This window comes from Phyllobates terribilis, unplaced genomic scaffold (assembly GCF_046119375.1).
Source record: "Phyllobates terribilis strain yellow unplaced genomic scaffold, ASM4611937v1 Scaffold_1__5_contigs__length_1240528914, whole genome shotgun sequence".
Taxonomy (NCBI): domain Eukaryota; kingdom Metazoa; phylum Chordata; class Amphibia; order Anura; family Dendrobatidae; genus Phyllobates; species Phyllobates terribilis.
The window spans coordinates 775,893,356-775,915,246 of record NW_027362761.1 but is presented as its reverse complement, the minus strand read 5'-3'; the positions used below and the strand labels follow the sequence as shown (position 1 = coordinate 775,915,246).

General features: G+C 45.4%; 1 protein-coding gene across 5 annotated transcripts in view; it reads left to right on the top strand.

The window, feature by feature from the left end:
* The window catches only part of SLC20A2 (solute carrier family 20 member 2), a 141,340-nt gene that overhangs the window by 72,862 nt on the left and 46,587 nt on the right, over positions 1–21,891 (top strand). For 2 of the 5 annotated variants that reach the window (XM_073636994.1, XM_073636992.1), the window contains exon 1: positions 16,177–16,299. The exons of 2 other annotated variants lie outside the window; for them this stretch is intronic. The gene's annotated coding sequence lies outside the window, so the exon portion shown is untranslated. Of the gene's footprint in view, positions 1–16,176; positions 16,300–19,157; positions 19,311–21,891 lie in introns of those variants that run through there. One more of the 5 variants, XM_073636996.1, reaches the window with a different exon arrangement.

Here is a 21,891-nt window from a genome sequence, read left to right as displayed (position 1 = left end):
TAATGATGGCCACTCGTTTTTCTTTACTTAGCTGCTTTTTTCTTGCCATAATACAAATTCTAACAGTCTATTCAGTAGGACTATCAGCTGTGTATCTACCTGACTTCTGCACAACACAACTGATGGTCCCAACCCCATTTATAAGGCAAGAAACCCCACTTATTAAACCTGACAGGGCACACCTGTGAAGTGAAGACCATTTCCGGTGACTACCTCTTGAAGCTCATCAAGAGAATGCCAAGAGTGTGCAAAGCAGTCATCAAAGCAAAAGGTGGCTACTTTGAAGAACCTAGAATATAAGACATATTTTCAGTTGTTTCACACTTTTTTGTTAAGTATATAATTCCACATGTGTTAATTCATAGTTTTGATGCCTTCAGTGTGAATGTACAATTTTCATAGTCATGAAAATACAGAAAAATCTTTAAATGAGGTGTGTCCAAACTTTTGGTCTGTACTGTACATAACACAATCTCACTCTCCAAAAGGAGAAACGTTACCCCCAGTCTTAAGCCTCTCGCCTAGCCAAATCAGATCTCATGCATTGCACTGATGATGGGCAATACCCCGAAACACAGTGTCTGCAAATTAAGATTCAGATTCGGCTTTTATCCTAAGTCATGTGACAAGGCTCATTAAAGGGTCGATATTGACTTTTAGGATTGCTACTTCCTGTAGGTGTCAATAGAGTTCTAGTCCTCTTCCTCTCTGAAGAGACAATTTTCATATGTACATACCCAAAAACACTAAATGGTTGGAGGTGAATATACAACTTTGAACACCAGATAGCATTATATTGTGCAAGTAAAAGTCTTCACTGGATCATTTTAACAGCATCCTTTGCAGAGTGTCTGTTGGCTACTATGGCATTAGTAATAGACTCCCTTCTTTTTGACCTAACAGTAACTTATACAAGTGCTAGGAGATCAGTTTAAAGCATGTGCTCTAATAGGAAGTACATCGGAGAACTCAGTTAAAAAGAAACAGCAATTGGTGGAATCACCTCTAGAACCACAATTAAAACAACCCAACCCCTCCTCAGTCTGTGGCATCAAGAAACTGAGTAAGATGAAGGACATTTCATTTTCATTAGACACAATGCTATAAATCCTAGAGCAATCTTTTATGCCCTTAGATCTTTATGTATTCCTTGGCTCTTGACTGTCAAATTCTGTAGTTAAAATAGAACTTCATGAGCTATTAAAAAAGACATTGGCAGACCTTCAAATGCTCAGCTGAACTGTGACCTTTTGCCTAAATTAAGATGAGTGGCGGCAGCAATCAGCGCACTTCTGAACAGACAGTATAAATAGGATTGCAGAATACTACAACCTGCTTGTACTTCAAGACTTCTGCTGGGTTATCTGAAGTTCAGCATCAAAAATGCACAAAGAAGTGCTTTACTTGTGTGCTATAATTGGCAAGAAAGGGAGCCTTCCAATGAAACAAAGTCTTGGCTCTTTTCCAGGTGGTGGCTTCACAGCAGAGAATCTCAATAGCACTGGCAGAGTGGCACTAGTTTTACTTGTCACTAAAGAGACTGGTATGCCGTGCATTAAATGTGTAAGAAAACACTAGGTCTTAAAAAGTCTTCAGTGGGTTGTTTGAAACTAACATGTATTTTAATCCTAAATGCCTATCTATTTAATATCATAATCTAATTTAATTTCTAATATACTTTAAAGCAAAATTCCCTATCCATTCCCTCTATACTCTGGTTTTTTTTTTTACTATTTTCTCTTTGAAAATCACTATCACAGATCTTGCTGTGATAGTCAAATGAGTCATCATCAGGGGACAGAGGCAGTTGTCACTGCCACAGCCTCAGCCCCCTCCTTGAAATGAAGAGCATTCAGCTGGCCGACTCTGATCAGAAGTAATGAGCTGGCAAGAGTGCACTGTCAGTGCATGTTGTAAGAAAATACAATATGCAGGAAAAGCAGAGACCAGCGCCGCCCTCACAAGTGATGTCTTCTTACAATGCACACTGACAGTGCGCTCTCTTGCCGACTCGTTAATTCTGATCAGACCCATTAAGCGAGCGTACTGTCACTGTGCACATTGCACGATAACAAGAATCTACTGAGCTTAAGTTGGAATTGACAACCAACACATGCTCTGTAGAGCAGGGACTAGCCCAGCCCTGAAACAGATGTCACTGATGACTCTTGATGTGGAAACCTGTATGGAAAGTTTTAGGAGAAACTCAAGAGGTTTCACACGTTTGCCAGTTTTGATCAAATCAGGGAGTCGATCGATCGGAGACAAGAGAACACAACCAATTCTGTCTGTGTCCCAGGCTTGTCTGCACTCAGATGCCCAGTCACACGTTTCTATTACTAACCACAAAGATAAGGAAAGTGGGAATGGCTTACATTACATTACCTAAAAAGGAAGATGTTTAAGTTGGGAATAACAAAGTCGCAAATTATGTCTAAATTCCTTAGAAACTGGCTATATCTAGTTTACTATACTTTCAGAACCAAAGGAAAGCTTTAATACAAAGACCGCTCTATATTAGATACGCCTTATGTTATTTGCTTTTATGAATAACACTTCTAAAGCTAATATTAAAATACAAAATTCTAAAACACATATGTGTATATTTAATTGTTTAAAATAATAATCAAAGCAAAGTATAAAACATTTACCATAACACTCTTCATTTCAGGGAAGGGTCAGAGGCTACGGCAGTGACCGCAAACTCTGCTTCATCATTTGACTTTCCCAGCATGTACTGGGATTCTCAAACAAAGCATCATCAAAAAGAAAGTACTAAAAAAAATAATAATAAATAAAGCAGTTAGAGCAGAGAGGGACCAGTAGAGGCTTTTTAATGTATATTAGAAAAGAGATTATTATTAATAATAATAATTTGTATTTCTATAGCGCCAACATATTACCACAGCACTTTACATTACAATTATGACATTAAATAGATAGGCGATTAAGATATATTTTAGTTTCAGACCACCCCTTGAAAGTAGATCTGTCAGCGCCAGTCTGTGCTTTTCCTTCATGCCAGATAGTCTTCTTAAAACGTGTACTGACAGTGCGCTCTGCCGGCTCATTACTTCTGATCACAGCCGAGTGCATATTGCACAGTGACTAGAATCTACTGAGCATTCGTCGGAATTGATAACCGACACATGCTCAGTAGAGCAGGGACTAGCCCAGCCCCTGAAATGGATGACACTGATGACTCTTCATTTCAGGGAGGGGGCAGAAGCTATGGCAGTGATCGCAACTTCTGCCCCCTAATGATGACTTGTTTGACTATCCCAGGATGCACCAAGATTTTCAAATGAACCATGATCAAAGAGGAAGTAGTAAAAAAAATAAAGTGGTGAGGGAACATAGGGGCTTTTTTATTAAAGTATATTAGAAAGGAGATTAAATTAAATAGAAAGGCATTTGGGATTAAAATATTTAGTTTCAGACGACCCCTTTAATTGGGTAGTACAATGATAAATTCCCAAATGCTGCAGGCATATCAATATCTTCCAATACATGTTCTGCGTCTTTGAATTTTTTACGGTTGTTAATTATAGTAGAAATTACAGACAGCAGTATAAGTGGATGAGAAATAGGAAAGCCTTCTATGTAGTTACTGGAAAGCTGAATACAATGGCTTGTTAAATGTTCACTATGAATATTGACAATCTGTAATTACTGTACGAATTGAAGTTCTCGTCTGAGATAGCTGCTATCAAACACGTGCCACCGTCTGCCAAAAAAGAAAAAAACGCTTGGCATCCTCCATTTATTTTAATCAGTCGAATTCTAATTTCAGTTCTCGTCTACTGAAATATGTTACAGCTCCAGCTCCAGCTTAAAGGATGAATGAATGATGTTAACGCAAAAATAGATGACTGGTGGAAAAATGTTTTGTCATAGGTTTCTAGTATGGCATTCATCTACGCAGAACTTGACATTCTTATTTAGTGCACTTTGCACGGTCCTTACAAGTCATCTGTAGCCTTTTATATAAAAAACAAGCAATTTTGCTTCAGCCAACTTTTATCAGAATAAGAATTTTCCTTTACAAATACCACGTTGAGAATTTTCTCAGACATAAGAAGAGCTTTTTTATCGCAGGTTGTGGAAAATATTCACTAATTTTAATAACAGGTACTACCAGGTAGTAATAATAATAATAAGGGTATTTGTCCATGTTGGATTTGTTTCAGAATTTCCTTAACTGAAATATCCGGTCATCGGAATGAGGTTACTTCTGCAGCCGGGCACTCCAGATCTACTACTGCTACACATTGAGATGTTCATTTCTGTTCAATGTTTCCATCCAGCCATCAATGGAGCTAATAATAGCTAATTGGTGGGGGAGTCGAGTGTCGGACCTCCCACCAATCTGGTATTGATGACGATAGGTCCTCAAAATTTTATTCCTGGAGAACCCCTCTAAATCTACTCCATCCAACGCTTAGCATTGTGCTTGGTGATGTAAGGCTTGCATGCAGATACTGGGCTATGGAACCCAAAGCTATGAAGCACCTGTTTTTGTTCTGAAGTTAAGAGCAGGTTTTGAACTCTGCGGTTATTGAACCAGTAGAGCTTTGGCGATCTCTATGTACTCAACGACCCGGCTGAGTAATTTTTCATTATATTTTTCAATAATATCATTCACAGCTGATTGTGGATTTAGGAGGCAAGGAATTTCACCAACTGACTTTTTCCAAAGGTGACATCCTATTACCGAACCAGGCTCGAATTCAATGAGCTTTCATAGAATGTCATTATTTCACAAATTTTTGTAAAGGCAGACTGCATGATTGGGGGCTGGATTTTATACAACTGTGGCAGTATGGCTGAATGAAAAACTTGAATTCAATAATTATGAGGTTTGTCCTAGTACTTTTGTCTTTCTAGTGCCATAGACTCTACATAGGATGTCACGCTGCTGATGCGCACTTCTGCTCTATTCACACAGGGAACTTTGGGATCTCAGTTCTTGGGATTTTTGGTGGTCTCAACTGTTGGATCCATAGTGATCTGGAGAGGTAATAAATGTATTTAGATGGAAAAACATTATTTTTTTTTCACTTTGTTTTCCCTCCACATCTTCCAAGAGCCATAATTTTTATTTATTTTTGTTAACATAGCCGTATGATGGCATGAATTTTGCAAGTACTTCTGTGACAACATTCAATTTATTATATAATGTAAATGACAAATTCTTTGGTTGGAGAAAGAATACACCATCCGCACTTGTCGTGAAAAGATGTGACCTTAAAGAATTACTCCGCTTCTCACAATCACTCGACTCACCTATTGCAATAAGCTAACAATGAGCTAAGCGCACCACAAAACCACTCCACGCATCCTAGCTGGCCCTGTTCCCCGGATTACTCCTGAAGGTGAAGACGCCAGGGCCACGTACCTTGTCTGAGCTCCTCAATCAGCCCTCAGTCTGTTCCCTGCCCCCACCAGGGGAAGAGGGGAGTAGTAGTGTATCGCAATACACCAACCAGACTAACAAAATAATACAAAAAGGGATAAAGGAAAATACCAATCATACAAATATACTCACAAACAACAGAGGTAAACACCGGGGAGTGGAGGATGGGGAAAAACCAAAGTAGAAGGAGAGGATTAACACACAGCCAAAACCATGCAAGTCTTAGATAAATCCTCCAAACGCCTTTTCAAACAACAACAAACCACCAACTCCTAACCATGCAGCATAAGTTAGCTCTGGCAGACTGCTTGCTACAGCACAGTATATATAAGAGCAGGGAATGGCTAACAATGAACAGCTGAGAGCATCACACTGTGAAGCTTCCAAAAGCTCTCAGCAGCAGATTAACCTCTGCACTGCTAAAAGAAACCTACACTGTTTAATATGAAGGTGAAAGGTTTCTAATGACTGCATGAGTGGGAGGAATCAGATGCTGCGGTCTTCTGGCTCCTCTCTGTTGCGGCATACCAGAGAAAGATTTATTAAAAAGGCCATACACAAAGAGTAAAACAGAACAATATAAAAGGTATAAAGAAATGTCTTACTGATTGGATGGGAAAGAGATTCTGCAGAGGAGGACCATTGAAGTTTGGACAGACCTACAATCCTGGTTGTATCACCTGACCCTTGTTGACTCTTGTGCCATTTAGACTAATATTAATACTGTCTCTTGATGTGCTCATCCACTACAGAGTGGGTGAAACGTGTAGAGACAAATGTTAGGCAGGGAATAATTGAATATTCACTGTGGCAATCTCTACTGAATGACAGCTAGTATCAGACCATATATCTGCATTCTAGGACAATATGAAGCATCCAAACATAAGATAAATATATTGTCTCTCTATTATTAGTATCTAGCATCTTATACTGTTGTCATGTAATATAGAGGACATACAGTTGTGCTCAAAAGTTTACATACCCCGGCAGAATTCTTGCTTTCAGAGAATATGAATGATAAAAAAAACTTTTTCTCCACTCATGGTTATTGGTTGGGTGAAGCCATTTATTGTCAAACTACTGTGTTTTCTCTTTTTAAATCTTAATGACAACCAAAAACATCCAAATGACCCTGATCAAAAGTTCACATACCCCAGTTCTTAATACCGTGTATTGCCCCCTCTAACATCAATGACAACTTGAAGTCTTTTGTGGTAGTTGTGGATGAGGTTCTTTATTTTCTCAGATGGTAAAGCTGCCCATTCATCTTGGCAAAAGTCCTCCAGTTCCTGCAAATTCCTGGGCTGTCTAGCATGAACTGCGCTCTTGAGATCTCCCCAGAGTGGCTCAATGATACTGAGGTCAGGAGATTGAGATGGCCACTCCAGAACCTTCACTTTGTTCTGCTGTAGCCAATGACAGGTCAACTTGGCCTTGTGTTTTGGATCATTGTCATGTTGGGATGTCCAAGTACGTCCCATCCGCAGCTTCCGGGCTGATGAGTGCAAATTTGCCTCCAGTATTTGCTGATAATGTGCTGCATCCATCTTTCCTTCAACTTTTACTTAGTTTCCTGTGCCTTTGTAGCTCACACATCCCGAAAACATCAGCGATCCACCTCCGTGCTTTACAGTAGGAATGGTGTTCCTTTCATCATAGGTCTTGTTGACCTCTCTCCAAAGGTAACGTTTATGGTTGTGGCCAAAAAGTTAAATTTTGGTCTCATCACTCCAAATTACCTTGTTCCAGAAGTTTTGAGGCTTGTCTCTATGCTGTTTGGCGTATTGTAGGCGAGATACTTTGTGGCATTTGCGCAGTAATGGCTTTCTTCTGGCGACTCGACCATGCAGCCCATTTTGATTCAAGTGTCTCCTTATTGTGCATTTTGAAATAGCCAAACCGCTAGTTTTCAGAGAGTCCTGAATTTCAACTGATGTTATTTCTGGGTTTTTCTTTGCATCCTAATTTTCCTGGTAGTTGTGGCTGAAAGTTTTGTTGATCTACCTGACCGTGGTTTGGTTTTTACAGAGCCCCTGATTTTCCATTTGTTAATCACAGTTTGAACGCTGCTGACTGGCATTATCAATTTCTTGGATATCTTTTTGTATCCCTTTCCTGTGTTATTCAGTTCAACTACCTTTTCTCGTAGATCCGTTGACAATTCTTTTGCTTTCCCCATGACTCACAATCCACAAACGTCAGTGGCTGGATGAAAGATGCAAGAGTCTGTCTGGGTCCCAGAAACTCACTCAGCTTTTAAGCACACACACTGATAATAGCAAGCAGGTAGGTCACAGGTGAGGATGTTACCTTTAGTAGCCATTCAAACCAATTTGTGTCAAATTCTGTGCATGTTATCAGGCCAAAATCACCAGGGTGTGTGAACTTTTGATCAGGGTCATTTGAATGTTTTTGGTTGTCATTAATATTTAAAAAGAGAAAACACAGTAGTTTGACAATAAATGGCTTCACCCAACCAATAACCATGAGTGGAGAAAAAGTTTTTTTGTCATCGTTCATATACTCTGAAACAAGACCAAGAAAGCAAAAATTCTGCAGGGGTATGTAAACTTTTGAGCACAACTGTATGCAATTGATATTGCAGAGGACATCTGCTGCTCTGAAACCTAGAGCATTATCCTTTTGAGAATTACAACAAAATATTGCATATATGCAATTAACAACACAGAGGATACATGCTGCTGATATCTAGTACTTGACCGAAAAAAATGAACTGGAGTATCAGGTGGTATGCTTGCAAGAGGAGCATGTTCACTCTGGCCATTAAATAGAGAAAACCTAAGACAGAAACAAAATGAACATACACCCTGTTGTAAGTAAATGAGTAAAAGCAATAATGCATATACAGTAAATAGAGTACTTAGTAAATACTGTTTTTGTTCCAAAAAAGCGTAAAAGCCATTCCACCAGCATCAAGGTGTACCCAAATTCATTATGGTCCTAACCGCTAGTATTGATGCTGGTGGGATGGCTTTTACACTTTTTTTTTTTAACAAAGACAGTATTTACTAAGTCAGTGGTCCCCAACCTTTTTTGCACCAGGGACCGGCTTGAAGCAAGATCATTTTTCCATGGCCCAGCAAGGAGGGGGTGGGGTGGGCGGGGCTTTGGTCATATGGGGGCGGGGTAATGGAGGGATTTGGAGTTTAGTGCATACTTATCATATAGTGTAGACCAGGTCCCCGCCAGGAGCTATGCCAGGAGCCCCACATAATGTGCTGTGCCAGGAGCCGCATCACTGAGGCCCCATCACGCCCTGCAGCAGGACAGGGCAGCTGTCCTGACAGCTGCTGTTCAGCTGCATTTACTTCATCCCAGGGGCGGACACAGACTGTAGTGGGCCCCTGTGCAAGAAATTTTTGGGGGCCCCCCCCGCCCTTCATAAGGCAACAAAGTTATGTAAACATAACCCCCCATGTGCATCTCTCACCCCCCCATGTGCAGCTCACCCCCGTGCATCTCATCCCCCTCCGTGCATCTCTCATCCCCCTCCGTGCATCTCTCATCCACCCCCCGTGCATCTCTCATCCCCTCCGTGCATCTCTCATCCCCCCCGTGCATCTCTCACCCCCCCGTGCATCTCTCATCCACCCCCCGTGCATCTCTCATCCCCCCGTGCATCTCTCATCCCCCCCGTGCATCTCTCATCCCCCCCGTGCATCTCTCATCCACCCCCCGTGCATCTCTCACCCCCCCGTGCATCTCTCACCCCCCCGTGCATCTCTCACCCCCCCCGTGCATCTCTCATCTCTCCCCTCCCTCCCATGTGCATCTCTCATCTCTCCCCTCCCCCCATGTGCATCTCTCATCTCTCCCCTCCCCCCATGTGCATCTCTCATCTCTCCCCTCCCCCCATGTGGATCTCTCATCTCTCCACTCCCCCATGTGCATCTCTCATCTCTCCCCTCCCCCCCATGTGGATCTCTCATCTCTCCCCTCCCCCATGTGCATCTCTCATCTCTCCCCTCCCCCCCATGTGGATCTCTCATCTCTCCCCTCCCCCATGTGCATCTCTCATCTCTCCCCTCCCCCCATGTGCATCTCCCATTCCCCCCACTCCTAGTTAATTGTATTTAAAAAAAAATAAAACTTGTTATACTTACCCCCATGCGATCCCTGCAGAATCCTGGCGCTCGTCCAAATCGCTGACACCAGGTTCTCCTGACTTCCGGCCATGTGACGGCGCCGTCACATGACCGGAAGTCAGGGGAATCATGAAGGTGCTGCCGCAGCAGCGCAGCGCTAAGATGTCCCGGACCCGGCGCTTAGCATGCGGCCGGGGGCCCCATGAGGAGAGAGACGCACAAGAGGGGGGCTCCGAGGGGGCTCCTACCGGCCGGGCCCCATACTAGAGTCAGGGCAGTCATGCCCTGATGGCGGCCCTGCTGGAGGCTGGAGGGGCCCCCTCTCCCCGCGGACCGGCTGAAAAACCCCAACGGCCCGGTCCTGGTCCGCGGACCAGCGGTTGGGGACCTCTGTACTAAGTAACCTATATATATGAACTATTGCTTTTACTCATTTACTGACAACAGGGTATATTTTTAATTTGTTTCTGTCTTGGGTTTTGCTGATATCTAGAGTATTGTCCCTTTAAAGAATTGCAATACTATATCTATTATATAATACTAGATAGACCAGCATTAACCCTTCACCCTCCAAGCCTGTTTTCCCCTTCATGACCAGGCCAATTTTTACAATTCTGACCAGTGTCATTTTATGAGGTAATAACTCTGGAACGCTTAAACGGATCCCACTGGTTCTGAAACTGTTTTTTCATGTCATATTGTACTTCATGATAGTGGTAAAATTTGCTTGATATAACTTGCATTTATTTCTGAAAATATCAGAAATTTGCCAAAAATTTAGAAACTTTCACAATTTTCAAACTTTGAATTTTTATGTCGTAAACCAGAGAGGTATGTCACACAAAATAGTTAATAAATCAACAATATTTACCACATTTCTACTTTACATCAGCTAAATTTTCGAACCATAATATTTTTTTTTTAGGACGTTACAAGGGTTAAAAGTTGATCAGCAATTTCTCATTTTTCCAATGCTCCTGAGCAGCACTAATCTGCTAAGTGTATGGAGAGAACACAAACAGAACAAATGGCAAAACAGGAGCAGTCACACAACACTCTCACAGGGAAAAACAAAAGTGTAAAGCCCATGAGGCAATAAAGTAACATAGAGACCAAGGGAAAAGGAAAGGCTTCACCAAACACCGCTCGCAACAACTTTGGAATAACCACTAGTAAACCAGGATGTGTCCACCTCTCCAGACCAGGATAGACTAACTATAACTGGCATTGCCTGCATAGCAAAGCCAGCATATATAGGAGAGCAGACATGACTGGTTCTCCAACAGCATGTGACTAAATGAGATTAACCACCTTAGCCCAGCAAAGATTTAACTCTTGCTAACCTGCCCAGGAGCTGAAGCTCTTTGAGTCGATGCCTGATTCACCCTGCACTGATCATACCTATCAATGGAGTTAAAAGGAAGTGTAGGAATCTGTGTATTCCACAGACCTTGATACCGCCATGACAGTTGGTTATACACTGCTCAAAAAAATAAAGGGGACACTCAAATAACACATCCTAGATCTGAATGAATTAAATATTCTCATTGAATACTTTGTTCTGTACAAAGCTGAATGTGCTGACAACAAAATCACACAAAAATAATCAATGGTAATCAAATTTATTAACCAATGGAGGCCTGGATTTGGAGTCACCCCCAAAATTAAAGTGGAAAAACACACTACAGGCTGATCCAACTTTCATGTAATGTCCTTAAAACAAGTCAAAATGAGGCTCAGTATTGTGTGTAGCCTCCACGTGCCTGTATGACCTCCCTACAACGCCTGGGCATGCTCCTAATGAGGTTGCGGATGGTCTCCTGTGGGATCTCCTCCCAGACCTGGACTAAAGCATCCGCCAACTCCTGGACAGTCTATGGTGCAACGTGACGTTGGTGGATGGAGCGAGACATGATGTCCCAGATGTGTTCAATCGGATTCAGGTCTGGGGAACGGGCGGGCCAGTCCATAGCTTCAATGCCTTCATCTTGCAGGAACTGCTGACACACTCCAGCCACATGAGGTCTGGCATTGTCCTTCATTAGGAGCAACCCAGGGCCAACCGCACCAGCATATGGTCTCACAAGGGGTCTGAGGATCTCATCTCGGTACCTAATGGCAGTCAGGCTACCTCTGGCGAGCACATGGAGGGCTGTGCAGCCCTCCAAAGAAATGCCACCCCACACCATTACTGACCCACTGCCAAACCGGTCATTAAGAAGGATGTTGCAGGCAGCAGACCACTCTCCACGGCGTCTCCAGACTCTGTCACATGCTCAGTGTGAACCTGCTTTCATCTGTGAAGAGCACAGGGCGCCAGTGGCGACTTTGCCAATCCTGGTGTTCTGTGGCAAATGCCAAGTGTCCTGCACAGTGTTGGACTGTGAGCACAACCCCCATCTGTGGACGTCGGGCCCTCATACCACCCTCATAGAGTCGGTTTCTAACAGTTTGTGCAGACACATGCACAAATGTGGCCTGCTGGAGGTCATTTTGCAGGGCTCTGGCAGTGCTCCTCATGCTCCTCCTTGCACAAAGGCGGAGGTAGCGGTCCTGCTGCTGGGTTGTTGCCCTCCTACGGACCCCTCCACATCTCCTGGTGTACTGGCCTGTCTCCTGGTAGCGTCTCCAGCCTCTGGACACTGAGCTGACAGACACAGCAAACCTTCTTGCCACAGCTCGCATTGATGTGCCATCCTGGATGAGCTGCACTACCTGAGCAACTTCTGTGGGTTGTAGAGTCCGTCTCATGCTACCACGAGTGTGAAAGCACAACCAACATTCAAAAGTGACCAAACATCAGCCAGAAAGCATTGGTACTGAGATGTGGTCTGTGGTCCCCACCTGCAGAACCACTCCTTTACTGAGGGTGTCTTGATAATTGCCAATAATTTACATCTATTGTCTATTCCATTTGCACAACAGCATGTGAAATTGATTGTCAATCAGTGTTGCTTCCTAAGTGGACTGTTTGATTTCACAGAAGTTTGATTTACTTGGAGTTATATTCTGTTGTTTAAGTGTTCCCTTTATTTTTTTGAGCAATGTACTTGCAAAAAAACTCCTTGTGACACTTACAGTGATTAAGTTAAACTCATTCTCCAAGCCTGAAGGGTGGGCAGACGCATTGTCCAAAAGTAGGAGACCTTTCAGAGGAAATATTTCTTTACCAAGAGACCAAACACTTTATTTATTTAGTCGCTGAAAAATTGCCTCATGACCCAAGCTATGCTATTTGCCCTCCACATCCCTTAGAGTTTGCTTTTTATGACATTATGCTTCTTGAAAACTTGTGGATTTTCAGACAAGTAGAGGCTTGAGTTTTTGGTCCCCACCAGCATTCCACTATGAATGCTGGTCCTTATCAAACCAGTCGTGGCTGGTCTTAAAACTTCAACGCTCTCACCACTTGGTCTTGGATTGATATTTAAAAGATCGACATGCAACACTTTTGCTTATTCACATATCATGGCTTCGGACATCTGATAACTGCTTCTTGTTTATCCAAATTAATAAAATCTTTTCAACTGCTCGAGTGTATGGGAACGCTGCATTGTTACTGCTTTAACAACATCTGCCTTTTATATCTATTCTCTATTCTTAATGACGTTGAAGACAGTTATTCAAGACAAGATTAGTAATGTGAATACCTCTCAAATTTACCTATTGTTTCTTTTTTTTTTCTCAAAGATGGTGCAAAGTAATTTTCTTTTCCGCTCAGTGCCATCACTGCTCCGTTTCTTAGGACCCATGATCATAAGACCGTAAAGGGATATGTATAGAGCAAGAGCTACCATGTGACTAACACGTGATTGGTGGGACGCGTAGTGAGTCATGAGACAATGTTTGCGTGTTGAGTACCCAAAAACAAGACAAATACCAGGACAAAATCTTCTTGTCAAAGTACGGCGAGTACCAAATTTGTGCTTCGAAGCAATCGAGTACCAAAGTATTACTGTACTCCTTAACATATTGTTAAGTAACCTGAAACACCATATCATACACTGCCTGCATTCATTAATCATGTTTTGGAAATAACAACTAACACAAGACAAAATACAAGCACAACCATTCAAATGTATGGTTAAAATGTAATTCAACTAGATTTCTTGGTTGAAATAAATTTTATTACATTTTTGATTCAGGTTTTTAATACCTATTTTGCTTTCTGACCAGATGTCTGACAGTTAGTGATGAGTAAGCATGTTCTACTAACCCTTTCGGCGAGCACGCTCGGGTGCTCGCCGAGTATTTTAGCGCGCTCGGCATTTCTTCTAATGCCGCCGAACCAGCACGTGTCACGGCTGTTTCTTTTAATGTCACCGCGCCGGCAAGTGTCTGACAGGCTATCTCAGCATGTGTCACAGCTGTCAAACAGCCATGACACTTGTAGGCGAGGCGACATTAAAAGAAATGCCGAGCACGCCAAAATAATCGGCGAGCACGCTCGGGTTAATAGAACACGCTCGCTCATCACTACTGACAAGTTTTTCCATGGTTAGTTTGTCTAAGCATTGTTTTGGTTCTTGTGCAGTATCAATCTGTAAAATTGAGTAGAGGTTCTCATCGGTAATGTGTGATCTCTGCTTATTCTTGTTTCTTGATTCATTATTGAAAACATCTGTCAGTGCTGTGCCCTGGGTAAGTCTCTCAGAGCTGTACTTGGGTAGGTCTCTCAGTGCTGTGCCCCGGGTAGGGCTCTCAGAGCTGATCCTAGGGTGGGTCTATCAGAGCTGTTCCCTAGGACTTGAACCCAGCAGCTCTTGTGCACCAGACAGCAGCTGTTCCCTCTGAGCTATTCAGCTCGCTGGACAGTTCCTGGCTAACCTAGATTCTAGTACCTGTGTTGCTCCTGAGTGGCTCCATCCTGTGTTATTCCTGATTGGCTTTCTTCTGTGAGTTCTTGATTGATCACCCTATTTAAACCTAGCCTGTCATCTCCTTCCTTGCGAGATTATTGCGCTGCCAGCCTTTAGTCAAACTCTCCCTTCTCCTGCTGCCTCATACAAGATAATACTGCTTTTCCTGTGTACCGACTTCTGGCTTTTCCTGACTACGCTACCTGCCGGTGCTGGCCCTAGTGGTTTCAATACCACTACTCCAACCCAGGTCCGTTCCTAACAGTATGGCTCTCAGAGCTGATCCCTGGGTAGGAGCTCAGAGCTGTTCCCTGGGTAGGATCTCAGTGCTGTGCCTGTGTATGGGAGCTGTGCCTCAGTAGGCCTGTCAGAACTCTACCTGGGTAGTGCTCTCAGAGCTGTGCCCTTGGTAGGTCTCTTAGAGCTGATCCCTGGGTAGCTCTCTCAGAACTGATCCCAGGGTAGGTCTCTCAGAGATGATCCCTGGGTAGGTCTCTCAGAGCTGTTCCCTGTCTAGGAGCTTAGAGCTGTTCCCTGGGTAGGCTCTCAAGAGCTGTGCCTGTGTATGGTTGTTGGAGCTATACCTAGGTAGGGCTGTGCCTGAGTAGGGCTATTAAAACTCTGCCTGGGTAGTGCTTTCAGAGCTGTGTCCTGGGTGGTATAAGAGTGGGGCCATGTGGGTGGGGACCTCTCAGATCTGGTCCATGGGTTTGGCTCTCAGATCTGTGTCATGGATAGGGCTTTCAGAGCTGTGGCATGTGTAAGGTTCTCAGACCTGTACCCTTGAGAAAATGCAGCCAGACGCAGCACAGGGAGCGGGTGCCATCTTGGTTATTCTGATCTGCGACACACCTTCACTCCATTCAACAACACGCAGACGATGGATGCAGAGAGACCACCATTCCACTTTCCCGTACAGGAAAAATGAAGAGCTAGTCCTTCTGCACCCGGACATCGCTGAATCAAATTTGTCCTATGTGCCTTGAGTTTGACACATGTGGTAGACTGTTGACTCCTAGCTAATGTGCTTATCGCCATATTGATGATGATGCTTACAGGTGGTATTGTTTTTTTTTTGCCCCTAATCGATAACAGCACTATTGTTGCTTGGGTTTCATTCTTATTGCATTCCCCCAAGGAACAAGTAAAATGCGGCCTATTCATCAGGTGATTGGATTGTTTATGGTGGAACAAAAATCCTTGTTCTCAGCAGCACATCGCCCGGAGTAACCTGCAGATCCGCTGCTGATAACATGAGGTGCATTGGGGACAGATTGGTCTGTTAGTGATCGTTCTGTGCCCATCACTCCTCAGCCAGTATAAAGAGGCCAGGAAACAAGTGAAGGGCTTGTCACTCACACTCGCTTAGCGGCCTGAACTCAGCACATGTAAATGCAACTGAAATGTTTCTGTGCACTGTGAGCATTTAGGGCCCCACTCGGTGACAGGAGCCTTCAGTGGGGGTCGCCATGAGACACAGCTGGCCTGCATGGTGGCTTTCCCATAGGCCAGAGTGCACAGAGCCCCGGCAGCAGAATGTGCACGGCCCTGCCATGCAGTAAGGTACAGAGCAGTCTGAGTCCCCTGTAAGTGTGATACATGGAGCCTGCAGCCAGCGCCATGCTACTCCGTTCTCATGCCTTCTCCAACAGTGCTCCCTTGTCACGTCTCTATACATGGCGACGAGTGACTGACTCCCTCCTGTTCTCGCCTCTCTCCGCTCAGTGCAGATGTCGCGCTGCAGACTGCGGCGAGAACTAGGACCGTGCGTGCATGACGCCATTCACAGCGCGCTGACGTCATCCACGCCGGGCGGACCAATGGCAGAGCTCAGCCCCTCTCCCGTCTCTAGTGCACTGCGATCAGCAGCAGCTTCACAAGAGAGGAGAGCGGCGCTCCGTCCCATTGATCGGTCCAGGTGAGTGACCGGCGCCGCGACCGTGACTGGAGGGAAGGATGCGGTTTCCCCGGTGTGGGGGGCTTGGTGGCTGACACAACAGCGGTCTCCTCTGTCTGCACCGCTCCCACCCTTTGTATTGATAGGGGAAGACGTGCGGCGCCTGTCATGTGGAGGACGAGAAGGACTAAGACAGGAAATGGAGGGGACCGAGGGCTGTGAGAAGGGAGAACAAGGAGTAACAAGTGCTGGATGGACCGAGTGCAGAGTATAGTGCCACATACCTGCTGGGCAGAGTGCTGTGTATAGTGCCACATACCTGCTGGGCAGAGTGCTGTGTATAGTGCCACATACCTGCCGGGCAGAGTGCTGTGTACAGTGCCACATACCTGCTGGGCAGAGTATAGTGCCACATACCTGCCGGGCAGAGTGCAGTGTATAGTGCCACATACCTGCCGGGCAGAGTGCAGAGTATAGTGCCACATACCTGCCGGGCAGAGTGCTGTGTATAGTGCCACATACCTGCCGGGCAGAGTGCTGTGTATAGTGCCACATACCTGCCGGGCAGAGTGCAGAGTATAGTGCCACATACCTGCCGGGCAGAGTGCTGTGTATAGTGCCACATACCTGCCGGGCAGAGTGCAGTGTATAGTGCCACATACCTGCCGGGCAGAGTGCAGTGTATAGTGCCACATACCTGCCGGGCAGAGTGCAGTGTATAGTGCCACATACCTGCCGGGCAGAGTGCAGTGTATAGTGCCACATGCCTGCCGGGCAGAGTGCAGTGTATAGTGCCACATACCTGCCGGGCAGAGTGCAGTGTATAGTGCCACATACCTGCCGGGCAGAGTGCCGTGTATAGTGCCACATACCTGACCTGCCGGGCAGAGTGCCGTGTATAGTGCCACATACCTGACCTGCCGGGCCGAGTGCCGTGTATAGTGCCACGTACCTGCCGGGCCGAGTGCCGTGTATAGTGCCACGTACCTGCCGGGCCGAGTGCCGTGTATAGTGCCACGTGCCTGCCGGGCCGAGTGCCGTGTATAGTGCCACGTGCCTGCCGGGCCGAGTGCCGTGTATAGTGCCACGTGCCTGCCGGGCCGAGTGCCGTGTATAGTGCCACGTGCCTGCCGGGCCGAGTGCCGTGTATAGTGCCACGTGCCTGCCGGGCCGAGTGCCGTGTATAGTGCCACGTGCCTGCCGGGCCGAGTGCCGTGTATAGTGCCACGTGCCTGCCGGGCCGAGTGCCGTGTATAGTGCCACGTGCCTGCCGGGCCGAGTGCCGTGTATAGTGCCACGTGCCTGCCGGGCCGAGTGCCGTGTATAGTGCCACGTGCCTGCCGGGCCGAGTGCCGTGTATAGTGCCACGTGCCTGCCGGGCCGAGTGCCGTGTATAGTGCCACGTGCCTGCCGGGCCGAGTGCCGTGTATAGTGCCACGTGCCTGCCGGGCCGAGTGCCGTGTATAGTGCCACGTGCCTGCCGGGCCGAGTGCCGTGTATAGTGCCACGTGCCTGCCGGGCCGAGTGCCGTGTATAGTGCCACGTGCCTGCCGGATATAGAGTGCCGTGTATAGTGCCACGTGCCTGCCGGATATAGAGTGCCGTGTATAGTGCCACGTGCCTGCCGGATATAGAGTGCCGTGTATAGTGCCACGTACCCGCCGGATATAGAGTGCCGTGTGCAGTGCCACGTACCCGCCGGACACAGAGTGCCGTGTGCAGTGCCACGTACCCGCCGGACACAGAGTGCCGTGTGCAGTGCCACGTACCCGCCGGACACAGAGTGCCGTGTGCAGTGCCACGTACCCGCCGGACACAGTGCCGTGTGCAGTGCCACGTGCCTGCCGGACACAGAGTGCCGTGTGCAGTGCCACGTGCCTGCCGGGCCGAGTGCCGTGTATAGTGCCACGTACCCGCCGGACACAGAGTGCCGTGTGCAGTGCCACGTACCCGCCGGACACAGAGTGCCGTGTGCAGTGCCACGTACCCGCCGGACACAGAGTGCCGTGTGCAGTGCCACGTACCCGCCGGACACAGAGTGCCGTGTGCAGTGCCACGTACCCGCCGGACACAGAGTGCCGTGTGCAGTGCCACGTACCCGCCGGACACAGAGTGCCGTGTGCAGTGCCACGTACCCGCCGGACACAGTGCCGTGTGCAGTGCCACGTGCCTGCCGGACACAGAGTGCCGTGTGCAGTGCCACGTGCCTGCCGGGCCGAGTGCCGTGTATAGTGCCACGTACCCGCCGGACACAGAGTGCCGTGTGCAGTGCCACGTACCCGCCGGACACAGAGTGCCGTGTGCAGTGCCACGTACCCGCCGGACACAGAGTGCCGTGTGCAGTGCCACATGACTGTTGGGCATGTATTCTGCTCTCCTATAAGGTTTCATAGTCTGCTGTTGTTTAGCCATGTGGACGACTAATTACATGTGATATATATATATATATATATATATATATATATATATATATATATATATAATATCTCTATATATATATATATATATATATATATATATATATATATATATATATATCTTTAGTGCTTTTTTATGTTAGTATTGCATTCTATGCATTTCAGAATAATGGATTCCTCTTCATGATGCTTGTGCTGTTATTGGAGTACAGGGTTCAGAAATGAAGGAAATGAGGTCATGTGATGAGTTATGAACATGGTGGGCAGTTGGGAAGTAGTCTGCAGCTCCCACCTTCTGCAACCCCCAGCTTCCTACTTCTTTCTGCTCAGAACCAGACTTGCAGGCTTGTGTAATAATTGTTTCCACAGACTTTATTAATAGAGCCAGCAGGTGGCAGCACTGCTCACTGATACTGTTTCCTTCTCAGCTTGTGAAGGAAAGGAGATTATGGGGAGGGGGGCCTGTGACTTGTCCATTATAGTGTATGGGGAGGCTTCCAGCTGTATCGGGACATCATTCTACTTATGTGGAGCATCTGGTGGCCCTGTATTATGGCAGGGGCAGCCTTGGCTACATGTGGGAGGGCATGTGAGTAGCAGTATAAATAGAAGCAGGTAAGCTATTGCTGGACAAGGTGCTTTCATTGCTGCCTGTTTCTGTCATTCTAATTGGATGTTCATGTGTGGCAAATACTCTGTGGATTTTCTGGGTGGAAAATCTCTAGTGTGTTATAGTTGCAGCAAAGTGGATATAACAAAATCTAATCCACGTGCCTTAGAAAAAAAATCCATCTGCGGAGCGACCATGCAGATTAAGTTGAATGAAGTGATAGTGAACTTCCATTGAGTAAAATAAATTGAATAATCTCTACATAGTAGAAAATATAGTATATAATGTCAGAATGGTTACACAGCGTATTATGTGATGGTAGAAAAGGAAAGCGTGGATGTGCGTTCTGCACCATGATCCAATTCATTTAGATTACGGCACACTTTATAAATGGCACTAATGACGGACATAATATTTCTCCTGGCAGATCTGATGGTGTCATCACCCTCCAAACTGTTTCCCCTGCACCTGGGTATAAATGAGTTTTCTCCATTTTCATTGCGTCTTCAATCGATAGTGGGGACAAAAAAAATGTAGTTCAGCGCCAATGACAGAAAGTAGCACACACCACTCAGAGAAAAGAAGACGACCACAACAATCTACAAAGGTTTGAGAAGTGGTACAGGGTCTGATGCAAAAGCCTGTGACTGTTTCATGCTGCCATGTGTAGCTTGCGACCTGTCATGGTGTAGGGCAGGATGTGGATTTTTCAGTAATACTTTATCTTGCTGGGATGTGGTTACAATTAACGCCTTCACCACCTTTGGGTTTTTCCTTTTTTGCGGTCTTGTTTTTTGCTCCCCTTCTTCCTAGAGCCATAACTTTTTTTATTTTTCAGTCAATATGGCCATGTGAGGGCTTGTTTTTTGCGGGATGAGTTGTACTTTTAAAAAACACCATAGGTTTTACCATATTGTGTACTGGAAAACAGGAAAAAAAAATTCAAAGTGCAGTGAAATTATTTTTAATTTAAGTGGTGAAAAAATAATGCAAAGTTTAAAAGAAAAAAAAAAAAAGTTGCCATTTTCCAAGACCCGTAGCCTTTACATTTTTGGGGATCTGGGACTGCATGATGGCTTATTTTTTGTGCGCCGAGCTGACGTTTTTATTGATACCATTTTGGGATAGATACAATCTTTTAATCGCCTGTTATTGCATTTTATTGCAGCGACCAAAAAAATGTAATTCTGGCGCTTTGATTTTTTTCTCGTTACGCCGTTTACCAATCTGTTTTATTTTATTTTGAATGGGGCAAAAAGGGGGCGATTTGAACTTTTATATTTTTTTTAATAGTTTTAAAACTTTTTACAAGCTTCAATAGTCTTCATGGGAGACTAGAAGCTGCGATCGATCACTTGTGCTACAAACAGCAGGGCTTCAGCCCTAGTAACAGATTCCCTTTAACCCCTTTACGACCTTGGACCCATGAGTCTGTTACCAGGTTTTTGCCATGTAATCTGAGAGCAACACAATGTAGAGGCAGAGACCCTGAGTCCAGCAATGGATCTCTTGTTGGGCTGCTTGCTGTCACTTTGATACAATCGCTGTTTTCTTTTGCTGTATACCTAGCCGTGCTCACATTGCTGAGATCTGTATAACCAGATCACTGATTGTGCAGTGTACACAGATAGCTGCCATTGTCAGTGAGCTGCTAATGACTGGTGGGGGTGAGCTTACACACGGCAATTGACCAGCAGGCAGGAGACAAGTAGTCCTGTAGTGATAATCTCCTACTGATAAAACGCTGAGTTTAATGAGTGACACATTGCCGGAATCAGGGTTTCCGCCCCTGCATAATGCTGCTGCCAGATTACATGGCAAAAACCTGCTGACATATTCCCTTTAACTGTTTACAACTACTGTTCAATCTACACAATACTTTGGACATGCATTGGTTAAGAAAAATGTGAATGTGCTTCTGAGTGCTCAGCAGGACCTCACAAGTACTAGCCCCATTGACATTCTTGGCTTGATCTGTGCGCTGTTTTGTTTTTTTTTTCTATTTTTTTTTATTGAGGGTCCTTTGCATAAACTCCATTTACATGCCTAGGATGCAGATTGTCCTCCCAGTTGATGCAAATTTTGTTGCACAATCCATTTTGAAACTCATGTTAAATCTGACAAAGAATGTCTAAAGTGCATTCTTAAAGGGACGCTGTCAGCACAGAATGACTGCTGAAACCAAGTACAGGCACTCGGTGCTTCATGGCGGGGCCAATCAATGATATACATTTTCCCATCGGCTTGTTCTCCCTCTATCTCCACCCTTCTCTGGCCCTATGAAACCAGAGCTGTCAATCAAAGAGGGTAGTGGAGATTGTTTTCCCTCTATCAGGTGGGAAGGTGTATATAAATGATTGGCCGCCATGAAACACCGAGTGCCTGTATTTGGTTTCAGCAATCATTCTGTGCTGACAGTCCCGTTAAAGTGATTCAGAGCATAGGTCACCAATATCAGATTCCTGGGGTCCAACAAGTGGCACCTTCACAGATAAGCTGCTTTCAGCTCCGGCTGTGTGTAAATGGTGAACGGAGCCAGAAAAGCACAGCTTTATTTGCTATCTACACTGTGTGCAGAATTATTAG